This window comes from Oncorhynchus kisutch, linkage group LG7 (assembly GCF_002021735.2).
Source record: "Oncorhynchus kisutch isolate 150728-3 linkage group LG7, Okis_V2, whole genome shotgun sequence".
NCBI classification, from domain to species: domain Eukaryota; kingdom Metazoa; phylum Chordata; class Actinopteri; order Salmoniformes; family Salmonidae; genus Oncorhynchus; species Oncorhynchus kisutch.
In genome coordinates this window covers 39,928,793-39,952,153 of record NC_034180.2, presented here as the reverse complement: position 1 = coordinate 39,952,153, position 23,361 = coordinate 39,928,793, and positions in this window count along the sequence as shown.

Genomic DNA, 23,361 nt, shown 5'->3' with positions numbered 1-23,361 from the left:
ATATCTCTGTGTAATACCCCTCTACTCTCTCCTTTATCTCTGTGTAATACCACTACTCCTCCCCTTTATCTCTGTGTAATACCACTATACTCTCTCCCCTTATCTCTGTGTAATACCACTATACTCTCTCCTTATCTCTGTAATACCACTCTACTCTCCCTATATCTCTGTGTAATACCACTCTACCATCCTCTATTCTCTGTGTAATACCACTCTACTCTCTCCTTTATCTCTGTGTAATACCACTCTACTCCTCCTTTATCTCTGTGTAATACCACTCTACTATCTCCTTTATCTCTGTGTAATACACATCTACTCTCTCCTTTATCTCTGTGTAATACCACTCTACTCTCTCCTATATCTCTGTGTAATACCACTCTACTATCTCCTTTATCTCTGTGTAATCCCCTCTACTCTCTCCTATATCTCTGTTTAATACCCCTCTACTCTCTCATATATCTCTATGTAATACCACCCTACTCTCTCCTATATCTCTGTGTAATACCCCTATACTCTCTCCTTTATCTCTGTGTAATACCACTCTACTCTCTCTTTATCTGTGTAACCACTATACTCTCTCCTTTATCTCTGTGTAATACCACTAAACTCTCTCCTTTATCTCTGTGTAATACCACTCTACTCTCTCATTTATCTCTGTGTAATACCACTCTACTCTCTCCTATATCTCTGTGTAATACCACTCTACTCTCCTCTTATATCTCTGTGTAATACCACTCTACTATCTCCTTATATCTCTGTGTAATACCACTCTACTCTCCTTTATCTCTGTGTAATACCACTCTACTCTCTCTCTTTATCTCTGTGTAATACCTCTACTCTCTCCTATATCTCTGTGTAATACCACTCTACTATCTCCTTTATCTCTGTGTAATACCCCTCTACTCTCTCCTATATCTCTGTGTAATACCCCTCTACTCTCTCATATATCTCTATGTAATACCACCCTACTCTCTCCTATATCTCTGTGTAATACCCCTATACTCTCTACTTTATCTCTGTGTAATACCACTCTACTCTCTCTTTATCTCTGTGTAATACCACTCTACTCTCCCCTTTATCTCTGTGTAATACCACTATACTCTCCCCTTTACCTCTGTGTAATACCACTCTACTCTCCTCTATATCTCTGTGTAATACCACTCTACTCTCTCTATATCTCTGTGTAATACCACTCTACTCTCTCCTTTATCTCTGTGTAATACCACTCTACTCTCTCTCTCCTTTATCTCTGTGTAATACCACTCTACTATCTCCTTTATCTCTGTGTAATACCACTCTACTCTTCTTTATCTCTGTGTAATACCACTCTACTCTCTCCTATATCTCTGTTTAATACCCCTCTACTCTCTCATATATCTCTATGTAATACCACCTACTCTCTCCTATATCTCTGTGTAATACCCCTATACTCTCTCCTTTATCTCTGTGTAATACCACTCTCTCTCTCTCTTTCTCTATGTGTAATACCACTATACTCTCTCTTTATCTCTGTGTAATACCACTCTACTATCTCCTTTATCTCTGTGTAATACCACTAAACTCTCTCCTTTATCTCTGTGTAATACCATATACTCTCTCTCTATTTATCTCTGTGTAATACCACTCTACTCTCCTCTATATCTCTGTGTAATACCACTCTACTATCCTCCTATATCTCTGTGTAACCCTCTACTCTCTCTTTATCTCTGTGTAATACCATTCTACTCTCCTCCTTTATCTCTGTGTATACCACTCTACTCTCTCCTATATCTCTGTGTAATACCACTATACTCTCTCCTTTATCTCTGTGTAATACCACTCTACTCTCTCCTATATCTCTGTGTAATACCACTCTACTCTCTCCTATATCTCTAAAATCCACTCTACTCTCTCCTATATCTCTGTGTAATACCCCTCTACTCTCTCCTATATCTCTGTGTAATACCCCTCTACTCTCTCCTATATCTCTGTGTAATACCCTCTACTCTCTCCTATATCTCTGTGTAATACCACCTCTACTCTCTCCTATATCTCTGTGTAATACCCCTATACTCTCTCCTTATCTTGTGTAATACCACTCTACTCTCTCCTTTATCTCTGTGTAATACCACTATACTCTCTCCTTTATCTCTGTGTAATACCACTCTACTCTCTCCTTTATCTCTGTGTATACCACTCTACTCTCTCTCTATATCTCTGTGTAATACCCCTCTACTCTCTCCTATATCTCTGTGTAATACCCCTCTACTCTACTCTCTCCTATATCTCTGTGTAATACCCCTCTACTCTCTCCTTATCTCTGTGTAATACCACTCTACTCTCTCTCCTATATCTCTGTGTAATACCCCTCTACTCTCTCCTATATCTCTATAAATACCACTCTACTCTCTCCTATATCTCTGTGTAATCCCCTCTACTCTCTCCTATATCTCTGTGTAATACCCCTCTACTCTCTCCTTTATCTCTGTGTAATACCACTCTACTACTCTTCCTTTATCTCTGTGTAATACCACTCTACTCTCTCCTTATCTCTGTGTAATACCACTCTACTCTCTCCTTATCTCTGTGTAATACCACTCTACTCTCTCCTTTATCTCTGTGTAATACCCCTCTACTCTCTCCTATATCTCTGTGTAATACCACTCTACTCTCTCCTTTATCTCTGTGTAATACCACTCTACTCTCTCTCTTATCTCTGTGTAATACCACTCTACTCTCTCCTTTCTCTGTGTAATACCACTCTACTCTCTCCTTATATCTCTGTGTAATACCCTCTACTCTCTCCTATATCTCTGTGTAATACCCCTCTACTCTCTCCTATATCTCTGTGTAATACCCCTCTACTCTCTCCTATATCTCTGTGTAATACCCCTCTACTCTCTCCTATATCTCTGTGTAATACCACTCTACTCTCTCCTATATCTCTGTGTAATACCCCTCTACTCTCTCCTATATCTCTGTGTAATACCCTCTACTCTCTCCTATATCTCTGTGTAATACCACTCTACTCTCTCCTATATCTCTGTGTAATACCACCTCTACTCTCTCCTTTCTCTGTGTAATACCACTCTACTCTCTCCTTTATCTCTGTGTAATACCACTCTACTCTCTCCTATATCTCTGTGTAATACCACTCTACTCTCTCCTTTATCTCTGTGTAATACCACTCTACTCTCTCCTTTATCTCTGTGTAATACCACTCTACTCTCTCCTATATCTCTGTGTAATACCACCTCTACTCTCTCCTTTATCTCTGTGTAATACCACTCTACTCTCTCCTTTATCTCTGTGTAATACCACTCTACTCTCTCCTATATCTCTGTGTAATACCACTCTACTCTCTCCTTATCTCTGTGTAATACCACTCTACTCTCTCCTTTATCTCTGTGTAATACCACTCTACTCTCTCCTATCTCTGTGTAATACCCTCTACTCTCTCTTATATCTCTGTGTAATACCCTCTACTCTCTCCTATATCTCTGTGTAATACCACTCTACTCTCTCCTATATCTCTGTGTAATACCCCTCTACTCTCTCCTATATCTCTGTGTAATACCCCTCTACTCTCTCCTATATCTCTGTGTAATACCACTCTACTCTCTCCTTATCTCTGTGTAATACCACTCTACTCTCTCCTATATCTCTGTGTAATACCCTCTACTCTCTACTCTCTTATCTCTGTGTAATACCACTCTACTCTCTCCTATATCTCTGTGTAATACCCCTCTACTCTCTCCTATATCTCTGTGTAATACCACTCTACTCTCTCCTTTATCTCTGTGTAATACCACTCTACTCTCTCCTATATCTCTGTGTAATACCACTCTACTCTCTCCTTTATCTCTGTGTAATACCACTCTACTCTCTCCTATATCTCTGTGTAATACCACTCTACTCTCTCCTTTATCTCTGTGTAATACCACTCTACTCTCTCCTATATCTCTGTGTAATACCCCTCTACTCTCTCCTATATCTCTGTGTAATACCACCCTACTCTCTCCTATATCTCTGTGTAATACCACTCTACTCTCTCCTATATCTCTGTGTAATACCACTCTACTCTCTCCTATATCTCTGTGTAATACCACTCTACTCTCTCCTATATCTCTGTGTAATACCCTCTACTCTCTCCTTTATCTCTGTGTAATACCACTCTACTCTCTCTTTATCTCTGTGTAATACCACTCTACTCTCTCCTATATCTCTGTGTAATACCACTCTACTCTCTCCTTTATCTCTGTGTAATACCACTCTACTCTCTCCTTTATCTCTGTGTAATACCACTATACTCTCTCCTTATCTCTGTGTAATACCACTCTACTCTCTCTATATCTCTGTGTAATACCACTCTACTCTCCTCTATATCTCTGTGTAATACCACTCTACTCTCCTCCTTATCTCTGTGTAATACCACTCTACTCTCTCCTTTATCTCTGTGTAATACCACTCTACTCTCTCCTTTATCTCTGTGTAATACCACTCTACTCTCTCCTTTATCTCTGTGTAATACCACTCTACTCTCTCCTATATCTCTGTGTAATACCACTCTACTCTCTCCTTTATCTCTGTGTAATACCCCTCTACTCTCTCCTATATCTCTGTGTAATACCCCTCTACTCTCTCCTATATCTCTGTGTAATACCCTCTACTCTCTCTATATCTCTGTGTAATACCACCTATACTCTCTCCTTTATCTCTGTGTAATACCCCTATACTCTCTCTTTATCTCTGTGTAATACCACTCTACTCTCTCCTTTATCTCTGTGTAATACCACTCTACTCTCTCCTTTATCTCTGTGTAATACCACTCTACTCTCTCCTTTATCTCTGTGTAATACCACTCTACTCTCTCCTTTATCTCTGTGTAATACCACTCTACTCTCTCCTATATCTCTGTGTAATACCCCTCTACTCTCCTCCTATATCTCTGTGTAATACCCTCTACTCTCTCCTATATCTCTGTGTAATACCCCTCTACTCTCTCCTATATCTCTGTGTAATACCACTATACTCTCTCCTTTATCTCTGTGTAATACCACTCTACTCTCTCCTATATCTCTGTGTAATACCACTCTACTCTCTCCTTTATCTCTGTGTAATACCACTCTACTCTCTCCTATATCTCTGTGTAATACCACTCTACTCTCTCCTTTATCTCTGTGTAATACCCCTCTACTCTCTCCTATATCTCTGTGTAATACCCCTCTACTCTCTCCTATATCTCTGTGTAATACCACTCTACTCTCTCCTATATCTCTGTGTAATACCCCTATACTCTCTCCTTTATCTCTGTGTAATACCACTCTACTCTCTCCTATATCTCTGTGTAATACCACCCTACTCTCTCCTATATCTCTGTGTAATACCCCTCTACTCTCTCCTTTATCTCTGTGTAATACCACTCTACTCTCTCTATATCTCTGTGTAATACCCCTCTACTCTCTCCTATATCTCTGTGTAATACCCCTCTACTCTCTCCTTTATCTCTGTGTAATACCACTCTACTCTCTCTTTATCTCTGTGTAATACCACTCTACTCTCTCCTATATCTCTGTGTAATACCCTCTACTCTCTCCTATATCTCTGTGTAATACCACTCTACTCTCTCCTATATCTCTGTGTAATACCCCTCTACTCTCTCCTATATCTCTGTGTAATACCACTATACTCCTCCTTTATCTCTGTGTAATACCACTCTACTCTCTCCTATATCTCTGTGTAATACCACTCTACTCTCTCCTTTATCTCTGTGTAATACCACTCTACTCTCTCCTTTATCTCTGTGTAATACCACTCTACTCTCTCCTATATCTCTGTGTAATACCACTCTACTCTCTCCTATATCTCTGTGTAATACCACTCTACTCTCTCTATATCTCTGTGTAATACCCCTCTACTCTCTCCTATATCTCTGTGTAATACCCCTCTACTCTCTCCTATATCTCTGTGTAATACCCTCTACTCTCTCCTATATCTCTGTGTAATACCACTCTACTCTCTCCTATATCTCTGTGTAATACCCCTATACTCTCTCCTTTATCTCTGTGTAATACCACTCTACTCTCTCCTTTATCTCTGTGTAATACCACTCTACTCTCTCCTTTATCTCTGTGTAATACCACCTCTACTCTCTCCTATATCTCTGTGTAATACCCCTCTACTCTCTCTTTATCTCTGTGTAATACCACTATACTCTCCCTTTATCTCTGTGTAATACCACTCTACTCTCTCCTTTATCTCTGTGTAATACCACTATACTCTCTCCTATATCTCTGTGTAATACCACTATACTCTCTCCTTTATCTCTGTGTAATACCACTCTACTATCTCCTTTATCTCTGTGTAATACCACTCTACTCTCTCCTTTATCTCTGTGTAATACCATCTACTCTCTCCTTTATCTCTGTGTAATACCACTCTACTCTCCTCTATATCTCTGTGTAATACCCCTCTACTCTCTCCTATATCTCTGTTTAATACCCCTCTACTCTCTCCTTTATCTCTGTGTAATACCACTCTACTCTCTCCTTTATCTCTGTGTAATACCACTCTACTCTCTCCTTTATCTCTGTGTAATACCACTCTACTCTCTCCTATATCTCTGTGTAATACCACTCTACTCTCTCCTTTATCTCTGTGTAATACCCCTCTACTCTCTCCTATATCTCTGTGTAATACCACTCTACTCTCTCCTATATCTCTGTGTAAATACCACTCTACTCTCTCCTATATCTCTGTGTAATACCACTATACTCTCTCCTTTATCTCTGTGTAATACCACTCTACTCTCTCCTTTATCTCTGTGTAATACCCTCTACTCTCTCCTATATCTCTGTGTAATACCCCTCTACTCTCTCCTATATCTCTGTGTAATACCACCCTACTCTCTCCTATATCTCTGTGTAATACCACTCTACTCTCTCCTTTATCTCTGTGTAATACCACTATACTCTCTCCTTTATCTCTGTGTAATACAACTCTACTATCTCCTTTATATCTGTGTAATACCACTCTACTCTCTCCTTATCTCTGTGTAATACCACTCTACTCTCTCCTTTATCTCTGTGTAATACCACTCTACTCTCTCCTATATCTCTGTGTAATACCCCTCTACTCTCTCCTATATCTCTGTGTAATACCCCTCTACTCTCTCCTATATCTCTGTGTAATACCCCTCTACTCTCTCCTATATCTCTGTGTAATACCACTCTACTCTCTCCTATATCTCTGTGTAATACCCCTCTACTCTCTCCTATATCTCTGTGTAATACCACTCTACTCTCTCCTATATCTCTGTGTAATACCCCTCTACTCTCTCCTATATCTCTGTGTAATACCACCTCTACTCTCTCCTTTATCTCTGTGTAATACCACTCTACTCTCTCCTTTATCTCTGTGTAATACCACTCTACTCTCTCCTATATCTCTGTGTAATACCACTCTACTCTCTCCTTTATCTCTGTGTAATACCACTCTACTCTCTCCTATATCTATGTGTAATACCCCTCTACTCTCTCTTATATCTCTATGTAATACCCCTCTACTCTCTCCTATATCTCTGTGTAATACCACCCTACTCTCTCCTATATCTCTGTGTAATACCCCTCTACTCTCTCCTTTATCTCTGTGTAATACCACTCTACTCTCTCCTTTATCTATGTGTAATACCACTATACTCTCTCCTTTATCTATGTGTAATAGCACTCTACTATCTCCTTTATCTTTGTGTAATACCACTCTACTCTCTCCTTTATCTCTGTGTAATACCCCTCTACTCTCTCCTATATCTCTGTGTAATACCCCTCTACTCTCTCATATATCTCTGTGTAATACCACTATACTCTCTCCTTTATCTCTGTGTAATACCACTCTACTCTCTCCTATATCTCTGTGTAATACCACTCTACTCTCTCCTATATCTCTGTAAAATACCACTCTACTCTCTCCTATATCTCTGTGTAATACCCCTCTACTCTCTCCTATATCTCTGTGTAATACCCCTCTACTCTCTCCTATATCTCTGTGTAATACCCTCTACTCTCTCCTATATCTCTGTGTAATACCACCCTACTCTCTCCTATATCTCTGTGTAATACCCCTCTACTCTCTCCTTTATCTCTGTGTAATACCACTCTACTCTCTCCTTTATCTCTGTGTAATACCACTATACTCTCTCCTTTATCTCTGTGTAATACCACTCTACTCTCTCCTTTATCTCTGTGTAATACCACTCTACTCTCTCCTATATCTCTGTGTAATACCCCTCTACTCTCTCCTATATCTCTGTGTAATACCCCTCTACTCTCTCCTATATCTCTGTGTAATACCCCTCTACTCTCTCCTATATCTCTGTGTAATACCACTCTACTCTCTCCTATATCTCTGTGTAATACCCCTCTACTCTCTCCTATATCTCTGTAATACCACTCTACTCTCTCCTATATCTCTGTGTAATACCCCTCTACTCTCTCCTATATCTCTGTGTAATACACCTCTACTCTCTCCTTTATCTCTGTGTAATACCACTCTACTCTCTCCTTTATCTCTGTGTAATACCACTCTACTCTCTCCTATATCTCTGTGTAATACCACTCTACTCTCTCCTTTATCTCTGTGTAATACCACTCTACTCTCTCCTTTATCTCTGTGTAATACCACTCTACTCTCTCCTATATCTCTGTGTAATACCCCTCTACTCTCTCTTATATCTCTGTGTAATACCCTCTACTCTCTCCTATATCTCTGTAAAATCCACTCTACTCTCTCCTATATCTCTGTGTAATACCCCTCTACTCTCTCCTATATCTCTGTGTAATACCCCTCTACTCTCTCCTATATCTCTGTGTAATACCCCTCTACTCTCTCCTATATCTCTGTGTAATACCACCTACTCTCTCCTATATCTCTGTGTAATACCCTCTACTCTCTCCTTTATCTCTGTGTAATACCACTCTACTCTCTCCTTATCTCTGTGTAATACCACTCTACTCTCCCTTTATCTCTGTGTAATACCACTCTACTCTCTCCTTTATCTCTGTGTAATACCACTATACTCTCTCCTATATCTCTGTGTAATACCACTCTACTCTCTCCTTTATCTCTGTGTAATACCACTCTACTCTCTCCTATATCTCTGTGTAATACCACTCTACTCTCTCCTTTATCTCTGTGTAATACCACTCTACTCTCTCCTTTATCTCTGTGTAATACCACTCTACTCTCTCCTATATCTATGTGTAATACCCCTCTACTCTCTCTTATATCTCTATGTAATACCCCTCTACTCTCTCCTATATCTCTGTGTAATACCACCCTACTCTCTCCTATATCTCTGTGTAATACCCCTCTACTCTCTCCTATATCTCTGTGTAATACCACTCTACTCTCTCCTATATCTCTGTGTAATACCCCTCTACTCTCTCATATATCTCTATGTAATACCACTCTACTCTCTCCTTTATCTCTGTGTAATACCACTCTACTCTCTCCTATATCTCTGTGTAATACCACTCTACTCTCTCCTATATCTCTGTGTAATACCACTCTACTATCTCCTTTATCTCTGTGTAATACCCCTCTACTCTCTCCTATATCTCTGTTTAATACCACTCTACTCTCTCCTATATCTCTATACAATACCACTCTACTCTCTCCTATATCTCTGTGTAATACCCCTCTACTCTCTCCTATATCTCTGTGTAATACCCCTCTACTCTCTAATATATATCTGTGTAATACCCCTCTACTCTCTCATATATCTCTATGTAATACCACCCTACTCTCTCCTATATCTCTGTGTAATACCCCTATACTCTCTCCTTTATCTCTGTGTAATACCACTCTACTCTCTCCTTTATCTCTGTGTAATACCACTCTACTCTCTCCTTTATCTCTGTGTAATACCCCTCTACTCTCTCCTATATCTCTGTGTAATACCCCTCTACTCTCTCCTTTATCTCTGTGTAATACCACTATACCTCCCTTTATCTCTGTGTAATACCACTATACTCTCCCCTTTATCACTGTGTAATACCACTATACTCTCTCCTATATCTCTGTGTAATACCACTATACTCTCTCCTTTATCTCTGTGTAATACCACTCTACTCTCTCCTTTATCTCTGTGTAATACCACTATACTCTCTCCTTTATCTCTGTGTAATACCACTATACTCTCTCCTTTATCTCTGTGTAATACCACTCTACTCTCCTCTATATCTCTGTGTAATACCCCTCTACTCTCTCCTATATCTCTGTGTAATACCCTCTACTCTCTCCTTTATCTCTGTGTAATACCACTCTACTCTCTCCTTTATCTCTGTGTAATACCACTCTACTCTCTCCTTTATCTCTGTGTAATACCACTCTACTCTCTCCTATATCTCTGTGTAATACCACTCTACTCTCTCCTTTATCTCTGTGTAATACCCTCTACTCTCTCCTATATCTCTGTGTAATACCACTCTACTCTCTCCTATATCTCTGTGTAATACCACTCTACTCTCTCCTATATCTCTGTGTAATACCACTATACTCTCTCCTTTATCTCTGTGTAATACCACTCTACTATCTCCTTTATCTCTGTGTAATACCCCTCTACTCTCTCCTATATCTCTGTGTAATACCCTCTACTCTCTCCTATTTCTCTATGTAATACCACCCTACTCTCTCCTATATCTCTGTGTAATACCACTCTACTCTCTCTCTTTATTTCTGTGTAATACCACTATACTCTCTCCTTTATCTCTGTGTAATACAACTCTACTATCTCCTTTATATCTGTGTAATACCAGTCTACTCTCTCCTTTATCTCTGTGTAATACCACTCTACTCTCTCCTTTATCTCTGTGTAATACCACTCTACTCTCTCCTATATCTCTGTGTAATACCCCTCTACTCTCTCCTATATCTCTGTGTAATACCCCTCTACTCTCTCCTATATCTCTGTGTAATACCCCTCTACTCTCTCCTATATCTCTGTGTAATACCACTCTACTCTCTCCTATATCTCTGTGTAATACCACTCTACTCTCTCCTATATCTCTGTGTAATACCACTCTACTCTCTCCTATATCTCTGTGTAATACCACTCTACTCTCTCCTTTATCTCTGTGTAATACCACTCTACTCTCTCCTATATCTATGTGTAATACCCCTCTACTCTCTCTATATCTCTGTGTAATACCCCTCTACTCTCTCCTATATCTCTGTGTAATACCACCTACTCTCTCCTATATCTCTGTGTAATACCCTCTACTCTCTCCTTTATCTCTGTGTAATACCACTCTACTCTCTCCTTTATCTCTGTGTAATACCACTCTACTCTCTCCTTTATCTCTGTGTAATACCACTCTACTATCTCCTTTATCTCTGTGTAATACCACTCTACTCTCTCCTTTATCTCTGTGTAATACCCTCTACTCTCTCCTATATCTCTGTGTAATACCCTCTACTCTCTCATATATCTCTGTGTAATACCACTATACTCTCTCCTTTATCTCTGTGTAATACCACTCTACTCTCTCCTATATCTCTGTGTAATACCACTCTACTCTCTCCTATATCTCTGTAAAATACCACTCTACTCTCTCCTATATCTCTGTGTAATACCCCTCTACTCTCTCCTATATCTCTGTGTAATACCCCTCTACTCTCTCCTATATCTCTGTGTAATACCCCTCTACTCTCTCATATATCTCTATGTAATACCACCCTACTCTCTCCTATATCTCTGTGTAATACCCCTATACTCTCTCCTTTATCTCTGTGTAATACCACTCTACTCTCTCCTTTATCTCTGTGTAATACCACTATACTCTCTCCTTTATCTCTGTGTAATACCACTCTACTCTCTCCTTTATCTCTGTGTAATACCACTCTACTCTCTCCTATATCTCTGTGTAATACCCTCTACTCTCTCCTATATCTCTGTGTAATACCCCTCTACTCTCTCCTATATCTCTGTGTAATACCCCTCTACTCTCTCCTATATCTCTGTGTAATACCACTCTACTCTCTCCTATATCTCTGTGTAATACCCTCTACTCTCTCCTATATCTCTGTAAAATACCACTCTACTCTCTCCTATATCTCTGTGTAATACCCCTCTACTCTCTCCTATATCTCTGTGTAATACACCTCTACTCTCTCCTTTATCTCTGTGTAATACCACTCTACTCTCTCCTTTATCTCTGTGTAATACCACTCTACTCTCTCCTATATCTCTGTGTAATACCACTCTACTCTCTCCTTTATCTCTGTGTAATACCACTCTACTCTCTCCTTTATCTCTGTGTAATACCACTCTACTCTCTCCTATATCTATGTGTAATACCCCTCTACTCTCTCTTATATCTCTATGTAATACCCCTCTACTCTCTCCTATATCTCTGTGTAATACCACTCTACTCTCTCCTATATCTCTGTGTAATACCCCTCTACTCTCTCCTATATCTCTGTGTAATACCCTCTACTCTCTCCTATATCTCTATGTAATACCCCTCTACTCTCTCCTATATCTCTGTGTAATACCACCCTACTCTCTCCTATATCTCTGTGTAATACCCCTCTACTCTCTCCTTTATCTCTGTGTAATACCACTCTACTCTCTCCTTTATCTCTGTGTAATACCACTCTACTCTCTCCTTTATCTCTGTGTAATACCACTCTACTCTCCCCTTTATCTCTGTGTAATACCACTATACTCTCTCCTATATCTCTGTGTAATACCACTCTACTCTCTCCTTTATCTCTGTGTAATACCACTCTACTCTCTCCTATATCTCTGTGTAATACCACTCTACTCTCTCCTTTATCTCTGTGTAATACCACTCTACTCTCTCCTTTATCTCTGTGTAATACCACTCTACTCTCTCCTATATCTCTGTGTAATACCCTCTACTCTCTCTTATATCTCTGTGTAATACCCCTCTACTCTCTCCTATATCTCTGTGTAATACCACTCTACTCTCTCCTATATCTCTGTGTAATACCCTCTACTCTCTCCTATATCTCTGTGTAATACCACTCTACTCTCTCCTATATCTCTGTGTAATACCCTCTACTCTCTCCTATATCTCTGTGTAATACCACTCTACTCTCTCCTTTATCTCTGTGTAATACCACTCTACTCTCTCCTATATCTCTGTGTAATACCACTCTACTCTCTCCTATATCTCTGTGTAATACCACTCTACTCTCTCCTTTATCTCTGTGTAATACCCCTCTACTCTCTCCTATATCTCTGTGTAATACCACTCTACTCTCTCCTATATCTCTGTGTAATACCACTCTACTCTCTCCTATATCTCTGTGTAATACCCCTCTACTCTCTCCTGATATCTCTGTGTAATACGCCCTCTACTCTCTAATATATATCTGTGTATATACCCTCTACTCTCTCATATATCTCTATGTAATACCACCCTACTCTTCCTATATCTCTGTGTAATACCCCTATACTCTCTCCTTTATCTCTGTGTAATAGCACTCTACTCTCTCCTTTATCTCTATGTAATACCACTCTAATCTCTCCTTTATCTCGTGTAATACCCCTGTACTCTCTCCTATATCTCTGTGTAATACCCCTCTACTCTCTCCTTTATCTCTGTGTAATACACATACCCTCCCCTTTATCTCTGTGTAATACCACTATACTCTCCCCTTTATCACTGTGTAATACCACTATACTCTCTCCTATATCTCTGTGTAATTACCACTATAACTCTCTCCTTTATCTCTGTGTAATACCACTCTACTATCTCCTTTATCTCTGTGGGAATACCAATATACTCTCTCCTTTATCTCTGTTGTAATACCACTCTACTCTCCTCTATATCTCTGTGTAATACCCCTCTACTCTCTCTATATCTCTGTTTAATACCCCTCTACTCTCTCCTTATCTTCTGTCTAATACCACTCTACTATCTCCTTTATCTCTGTGTAATACCACTCTACTCTCTCCTTATCTCTGTGTAATACCACTCTACTATTTCCTTTATCTCTGTGTAATTACCCCTCTACTCTCTAATATATCTCTGTGTAATACCCCTCTACTCTCTCATATTTCTCTATAAAATTCCACTCTACTCTCCTCCTATATCTCTGTGTACTACTCTCTCCTTTATCTCTGTGTAATACCACTCTACTATTTCCTTTATCTCTGTGTAATACCCCTCTACTCTCTAATATATCTCTGTGTAATTACCCCTCTACTCTCTCATATTTCTCTATGTTAATACCCCTCTACTCTCTCCTATATCTCTGTGTAATACCCCTCTACTCTCTCCTATATCCTCTGTGTAATACCCTCTACTCTTCTCCTATATCTCTGTGTAATACCACTCTACTCTCTCCTATATCTCTGGTAATACCCCTCTACTCTCTCCCTTATATCTCTATAAAAATTCCACTCTACTCTCTCTATATCTCTGTGTAATACCCCTCTACTCTCTCCTATAGCTCTGTGTAATACACCTCTACTCTCTCCTTTATCTCTGTGTAATACCACTCTACTCTCTCCTTTATCTCTGTGTAATACCCACTCTACTCTCTCCTATATCTCTGTGTAATACCACTCTACTCTCTCCTTATCTCTGGTGTAATACCACTCTACTCTCTCCTATATCTATGTGTAATACCCCTCTACTCTCTCTTATATCTCTATGTAATACCCCTCTACTCTCTCCTATATCTCTGTGTAATACCACTACTCTCTCCTATATCTCTGTGTAATACCTCTACTCTCTCCTTTATCTCTGTGTAATACCACTCTACTCTCTCCTTTATCTCTGTGTAATACCACTCTACTCTCTCCTTTATCTATGTGTAATAGCACTCTACTATCTCCTTTATCTTTGTGTAATACCACTCTACTCTCTCATTTTATCTCTGTGTAATACCCCTCTACTCTCTCCTATATCTCTGTGTAATACCCCTCTACTCTCTCATATATCTCTATGCAATACCACTATACTCTCTCCTTTATCTCTGTGTAATACCACTCTACTCTCTCCTATATCTCTGTGTAATACCACTCTACTCTCTCCTATATCTCTATAAAATTCCACTCTACTCTCTCCTATATCTCTGTGTAATACCCCTCTACTCTCTCCTATATCTCTGTGTAATACCCCTCTACTCTCTAATATATCTCTGTGTAATACCCCTCTACTCTCTCATATATCTCTATGTAATACCACCCTACTCTCTCCTATATCTCTGTGTAATACCCCTATACTCTCTCCTTTATCTTTGTGTAATAGCACTCTACTCTCTCCTTTATCTATGTGTAATACCACTATACTCTCTCCTTTATCTCTGTGTAATACCACTCTACTCTCTCTTTATCTCTGTGTAATACCACTCTACTCTCTCCTATATCTCTGTGTAATACCCCTCTACTCTCTCCTATATCTCTGTGTAATACCCCTCTACTCTCTCCTATATCTCTGTGTAATACCCCTCTACTCTCTCCTATATCTCTGTGTAATACCACTCTACTCTCTCCTATATCTCTGTGTAATACCCCTCTAATCTCTCCTATATCTCTATAAAATTCCACTCTACTCTCTCCTATATCTCTGTGTAATACCCCTCTACTCTCTCCTATATCTCTGTGTAATACACCTCTACTCTCTCCTTTATCTCTGTGTAATACCACTCTACTCTCTCCTTTATCTCTGTGTAATACCACTCTACTCTCTCCTATATCTCTGTGTAATACCACTCTACTCTCTCCTTTATCTCTGTGTAATACCACTATACTCTCTCCTTTATCTCTGTGAAATACCACTCTACTCTCTCCTATATCTATGTGTAATACCCCTCTACTCTCTCTTATATCTCTATGTAATACCCCTCTACTCTCTCCTATATCTCTATAAAATTCCACTATACTCTCTCCTATATCTCTGTGTAATACCCCTCTACTCTCTCCTATATCTCTGTGTAATACCCCTCTACTCTCTAATATATCTCTGTGTAATACCCCTCTACTCTCTCATATATCTCTATGTAATACCACCCTACTCTCTCCTATATCTCTGTGTAATAGCCCTCTACTCTCTCCTTTATCTCTGTGTAATACCACTCTACTCTCTCCGTTATCTCTGTGTAATACCACTATACCCTCCCCTTTATCTCTGTGTAATACCACTATACTCTCCCCTTTATCACTGTGTAATACCACTATACTCTCTCCTATATCTCTGTGTAATACCACTATACTCTCTCCTTTATCTCTGTGTAATACCACTCTACTATCTCCTTTATCTCTGTGTAATACCACTATACTATCTCCTTTATCTCTGTGAAATACCACTCTACTCTCTCCTATATCCCTGTGTAATACCACTCTACTCTCTCCTATATCTCTGTGTAATAACACTATACCCTCCCCTTTATCTCTGTGTAATACCACTATACTCTCCCCTTTATCTCTGTGTTATACCACTATACTCTCTCCTTTATCTCTGTGTAATACCACTCTACTCTCTCCTATATCTCTGTGTAATACCACTATTCTCTCTCCTTTATCTCTGTGTAATACCCCTCTACTCTCTCATATATCTCTGTGTAATACCCCTCTACTCTCTCCTATATCTCTGTGTAATACCCATCTACTCTCTCCTATATCTCTGTGTAATACCACTCTACTCTCTCCTTTATCTCTGTGTAATACCACTATACCCTCCCCTTTATCTCTGTGTAATACCACTATACTCTCCCCTTTATCTCTGTGTTGTACCACTATACTCTCTCCTTTATCTCTGTGTAATACCACTCTACTCTCCTCTATATCTCTGTGTAATACCACTCTACTATCCTCTATATCTCTGTGTAATACCACTCTACTATCTCCTTTATCTCTGTGTAATACCATTCTACTCTCTCCTTTATCTCTGTGTGATACCGCTCTACTATCTAATTTATCTCTGTGTAATACCACTCTACTCGCTTCTTTATCTCTGTGTAATACCACTCTACTCTCTCCTATATCTCTGTTTAATACCCCTCTACTCTCTCATATATCTCTATGTAATACCACCCTACTCTCTCCTATATCTCTGTGTAATACCCCTATACTCTCTCCTTTATCTCTGTGTAATACCACTCTACTCTCTCTTTATCTATGTGTAATACCACTATACTCCTCTCCTTTATCTCTGTGTAATACCACTATACTATCTCCTTTATCTCTGTGTAATACCACTAAACTCTCTCCTTTATCTCTGTGTAATACCAATATACTCTCTCATTTATCTCTGTGTAATACCACTCTACTCTCCTCTATATCTCTGTGTAATACCACTCTAACTATCCTCTATATCTCTGTGTAATACCACTCTACTATCTCCTTTATCTCTGTGTAATACCATTCTACTCTCTCCTTTATCTCTGTGTGATACCAACTCTACTATCTCCTTTATCTCTGTGTAATACCACTCTACTCTCTTCTTTATCTCTGTGTAATACCCCTCTACTCTCTCCTATATCTCTGTGTAATACCCTCTACTCTCTCATATATCTCTATGCAATACCACTATACTCTCTCCTTTATCTCTGTGTAATACCACTCTACTCTCTCCTATATATCTGTGTAATATCACTCTACTCTCTCCTATATCTCTATAAAATTCCACTCTACTCTCTCCTATATCTCTGTGTAATACCCCTCTACTCTCTCCTATATCTCTGTGTAATACCCCTCTACTCTCTAATATATCTCTGTGTAATACCCCTCTACTCTCTCCATATATCTCTATGTAATACCACCCTACTCTCTCCTATATCTCTGTGTAATACCCCTATACTCTCTCCTTTATCTTTGTGTAATAGCACTCTACTCTCTCCTTTATCTATGTGTAATACCACTATACTCTCTCCTTTATCTCTGTGTAATACGCACTCTACTCTCTCCTTTATCTCTGTGTAATACCACTCTACTCTCTCCTATATCTCTGTGTAATACCCCTCTACTCTCTCCTATATCTCTGTGTAATACCCCTCTACTCTCTCCTATATCTCTGTGTAATACCCCTCTACTCTCTCCTATATCTCTGTTAATACCACTCTACTCTCTCCTATATCTCTGTGTAATACCCCTCTAATCTCTCCTATATCTCTATAAAATTCCACTCTACTCTCTCCTATATCTCTGTGTAATACCTCTCTACTCTCTCCTATATCTCTGTGTAATACACCTCTACTCTCTCCTTTATCTCTGTGTAATACCACTCTACTCTCTCCTTTATCTCTGTGTAATACCACTCTACTCTCTCCTATATCTCTGTGTAATACCACTCTACTCTCTCCTTTATCTCTGTGTAATACCACTATACTCTCTCCTTTATCTCTGTGAAATACCACTCTACTCTCTCCTTATATCTATGTGTAATACCCCTCTACTCTCTCTTATATCTCTATGTAATACCCCTCTACTCTCTCCTATATCTCTATAAAATTCCACTATACTCTCTCCTATATCTCTGTGAATACCCTCTACTCTCTCCTATATCTCTGTGGTAATACCCCTCTACTCTCTTAATATATCTCTGTGTAATCCCCTCTACTCTCTCATATATCTCTATGTAATACCACCCTACTCTCTCCTATATCTCTGTGTAATAGCCCTCTACTCTCTCCTTTATCTCTGTGTAATACCACTCTACTCTCTCCGTATCTCTGTGTAATACCACTATACCTCCCCTTTTATCTCTGTGTAATACCACTAACTCTCCCCTTTATCACTGTGTAATACCACTATACTCTCTCCTATATCTCTGTGTAATACCACTATACTCTCTCTTTTATCTCTGTGTAATACCACTCTACTATCTCCTTTATCTCTGTGTAATACCACTTATACTATCTCCTTTATCTCTGTGAAATACCACTCTACTCTCTCCTATATCCCTGTGTAATACCACTCTACTCTCTCCTATATCTCTGTGTAATAACACTATACCCTCCCCTTTATCTCTGTGTAATACCACTATACTCTCCCCTTTATCTCTGTGTTATACCACTATACTCTCTCCTTTATCTCTGTGTAATACCACTCTACTCTCTCCTATATCTCTGTGTAATACCACTATTCTCTCTCCTTTATCTCTGTGTAATACCCCTCTACTCTCTCATATATCTCTGTGTAATACCCTCTACTCTCTCCTATATCTCTGTGTAATACCCTCTACTCTCTCCTATATCTCTGTGTAATACCACTCTACTCTCTCCTTTATCTCTGTGTAATACCACTCTACTCTCCCTTATCTCTGTGTAATACCACTCTACTCTCTCCTTTATCTCTGTGTAATACCACTCTACTCTCTCCTTTATCTCTGTGTAATACCACTCTACTCTCCTCTATATCTCTGTGTAATACCACTCTACTCCTCTATATCTCTGTGTAATACCACTCTACTCTCTCCTTTATCTCTGTGTAATACCACTCTACTCTCTCCTTTATCTCTGTGTAATACCACTCTACTCTCTCTTTATCTCTGTGTAATACCACTCTACTCTCTCCTTTATCTCTGTGTAATACCACTCTACTCTCTCCTATATCTCTGTGTAATACCCTCTACTCTCTCCTATATCTCTGTGTAATACCACCCTACTCTCTCCTATATCTCTGTGTAATACCCCCTACTCTCTCCTTTATCTCTGTGTAATACCACTCTACTCTCTCTTTATCTATGTGTAATACCACTATACTCTCTCCTTTATCTCTGTGTAATACCACTCTACTATCTCCTTTATCTCTGTGTAATACCACTCTACTCTCTCCTTTATATCTCTTGTAATACCACTATACTCTCTCCTTTATCTCTGTGTAATACCACTCTACTCTCCTCTATATCTCTGTGTAATACCACTCTACTCTCTCCTATATTCTCTGTGTAATACCACCTACTCTCTCCTTTATCTCTGTGTAATACCACTCTACTCTCCTCCTTTATCTCTGTGTAATACCACTCTACTCTCTCCTTTATCTCTGTGTAATACCACTCTACTCTCTCCTTTATCTCTGTGTAATACCCCTCTACTCTCTCCTATATCTCTGTGTAATACCCCTCTACTCTCTCCTATATCTCTGTGTAATACCACTCTACTCTCTCCTTTATCTCTGTGTAATACCACTCTACTCTCTCTCTCTATCCTATCTCTGTGTAATACCACTCTACTCTCTCCTATATCTCTATAAAATTCCACTCTACTCTCTCCTATATCTCTGTGTAATACCCCTCTACTCTCTCCTATATCTCTGTGTAATACCCCTCTACTCTCTAATATATCTCTGTGTAATACCCCTCTACTCTCTCATATATCTCTATGTAATACCACCCTACTCTCTCCTATATCTCTGTGTAATACCCCTATACTCTCTCCTTTATCTCTGTGTAATACCACTCTACTCTCTCCTTTATCTCTGTGTAATACCACTATACTCTCTCCTTTATCTCTGTGTAATACCACTCTACTCTCTCCTTTATCTCTGTGTAATACCACTCTACTCTCTCCTATATCTCTGTGTAATACCCCTCTACTCTCCCTATATCTCTGTGTAATACCCCTCTACTCTCTCTCTACTCTCTATCTCTGTGTAATACCACTCTACTCTCTCCTATATCTCTGTGTAATACCACTCTACTCTCTCCTATATCTCTGTGTAATACCCCTCTAACTCTCCTATATCTCTGTAAATTCCCCTCTACTCTCCTCCTTGTACTCTCCTCTCTCCTTATATCTCTGTGTATAATACCCCTCTACTCTCTCCTATCTCTGTGTAATACCCTCTACTCTCTCCTTTATCTCTGTGTAATACCACTCTACTCTCTCCTTTATCTCTGTGTAATACCACTCTACTCTCTCCTTTATCTCTGTGTAATACCACTCTACTACTCTCTCCTTTATCTCTGTGTAATACCACTCTACTCTCTCCTTTATCTCTGTGTAATACCACTCTACTCTCTCCTATATCTCTGTGTAATACCCCTCTACTCTCTCCTATATCTCTGTGTAATACCCCTCTACTCTCTCCTATATCTCTGTGTAATACCACTCTACTCTCTCTATATCTCTGTTAATACCCCTCTACTACCCCTCTACTCTCTCCTATATCTCTGTGTAATACCCCTCTACTCTCTCCTATATCTCTGTGTAATACCCCTCTACTCTCTCCTATATCTCTGTGTAATACCACCCCACTACTCTCTCCTATATCTCTGTGTAATACCCTCTACTCTCTCCTTTATCTCTGTGTAATACCACTCTACTCTCTCCTTTATCTCTGTGTAATACCACTCTACTCTCTCCTTTATCTCTGTGTAATACCACTCTACTCTCTCCTATATCTCTGTGTAATACCCCCTACTCTCTCTCCTATATCTCTGTGTAATACCCCTCTACTCTCTCCTATATCTCTGTAAAATACCACTATACTCTCTCCTATATCTCTGTGTAATACCCCTCTACTCTCTCCTATATCTCTGTGTAATACCCCTCTACTCTCTCCTATATCTCTGTGTAATACCCCTCTACTCTCTCCTATATCTCTATGTAATACCCCTCTCTCTCCTATATCTCTGTGTAATACCCCTCTACTCTCTCCTTTATCTCTGTGTAATACCACTCTACTCTCTCCTCTCTCCTTATCTCTGTGTAATACCACTATACCCTCTCCTTTATCTCTGTGTAATACCACTCTACTCTCTCCTTTATCTCTGTGTAATACCACTCTACTCTCTCCTATATCTCTGTGTAATACCACTATACTCTCTCCTTTATCTCTGTGTAATACCACTCTACTCTCTCCTTTATCTCTGTGTAATACCACTCTACTCTCTCCTTTATCTCTGTGTAATACCACCTACTCTCTCTCCTATATCTCTGGTAATACCACTCTACTCTCTCCTATATCTCTGTGTAATACCACTCTACTCTCTCCTATTATCTCTGTGTAATACCACTCTACTCTCCCTTAATCTCTGTGTTAATACCACTATACTCTCTCCCTTATCTCTGTGTAATACCACTCTACTCTCTCCTATATCTCTGTGTAATACCACTATTCTCTCTACTCTCTCCTTTATCTCTGTGTAATACCACTCTACTCTCTCCTATATCTCTGTGTAATACCCCTCTACTCTCTCCTATATCTCTGTGTAATACCCCTCTACTCTCTCCTATATCTCTGTGTAATACCACTCTACTCTCTCCTTTATCTCTGTGTAATACCACTATACTCTCCCTTTATCTCTGTGTAATACCACTCTACTCTCCTCTAATATCCTATTATCTCTGTGGTACCACTATACTCTCTCCTTTATCTCTGTGTAATACCACTCTACTCTCTCTATATCTCTGTGTAATACCACTCTACTCTCTCTATATCTCTGTGTAATACCACTCTACTATCTCCTTTATCTCTGTGTAATACCACTCTACTCTCTCCTTTATCTCTGTGTGATACCCCTCTACTCTCTCTTTATCTCTGTGTAATACCACTCTACTCTCTCCTTCTTTATCTCTGTGTAATACCACTCTACTCTCTCCTATATCTCTGTGTAATACCCCTCTACTCTCTCATATATCTCTATGTAATACCACCCTACTCTCTCTCCTATATCTCTGTGTAATACCCCTATACTCTCTCCTTTATCTCTGTGTAATACCACTCTACTCTCTCTTTATCTGTGTAATACCACTCTACTCTCTCCTTTATCTCTGTGTAATACCACTCTACTCTCTCCTTTATCTCTGTGTAATACCACTCTACTCTCTCCTTTATCTCTGTGTAATACCACTCTACTCTCTCCTTTATCTCTGTGTAATACCACTCTCTACTCTCTCTCTATATCTCTGTGTAATACCACTCTACTCTCTCCTATATCTCTGTGTAATACCACTCTACTCTCTCCTTTATCTCTGTGTAATACCACTCTACTCTCTCCTTTATCTCTTGTAATACCACTCTACTCTCTCCTTTATCTCTGTGTAATACCACTCTACTCTCTCCTTTATCTCTGTGTAATACCACTCTACTCTCTCCTTATCTCTGTGTAATACCCCTCTACTCTCTCCTATATCTCTGTGTAATACCACTCTACTCTCTCCTTTATCTCTGTGTAATACCACTCTACTCTCTCCCTATTCTCTGTGTAATACCCTCTACTCTCTCCCTATATCTCTGTAATACCACTCTACTCTCTCCTATATCTCTGTGTAATACCCCTCTACTCTCCTCCTATATCTCTGTGTAATACCACTCTACTCTCTCCTATATCTCTGTGTAATACCCCTCTACTCTCTCCTATATCTCTGTGTAATACCACCCTACTCTCTCCTATATCTCTGTGT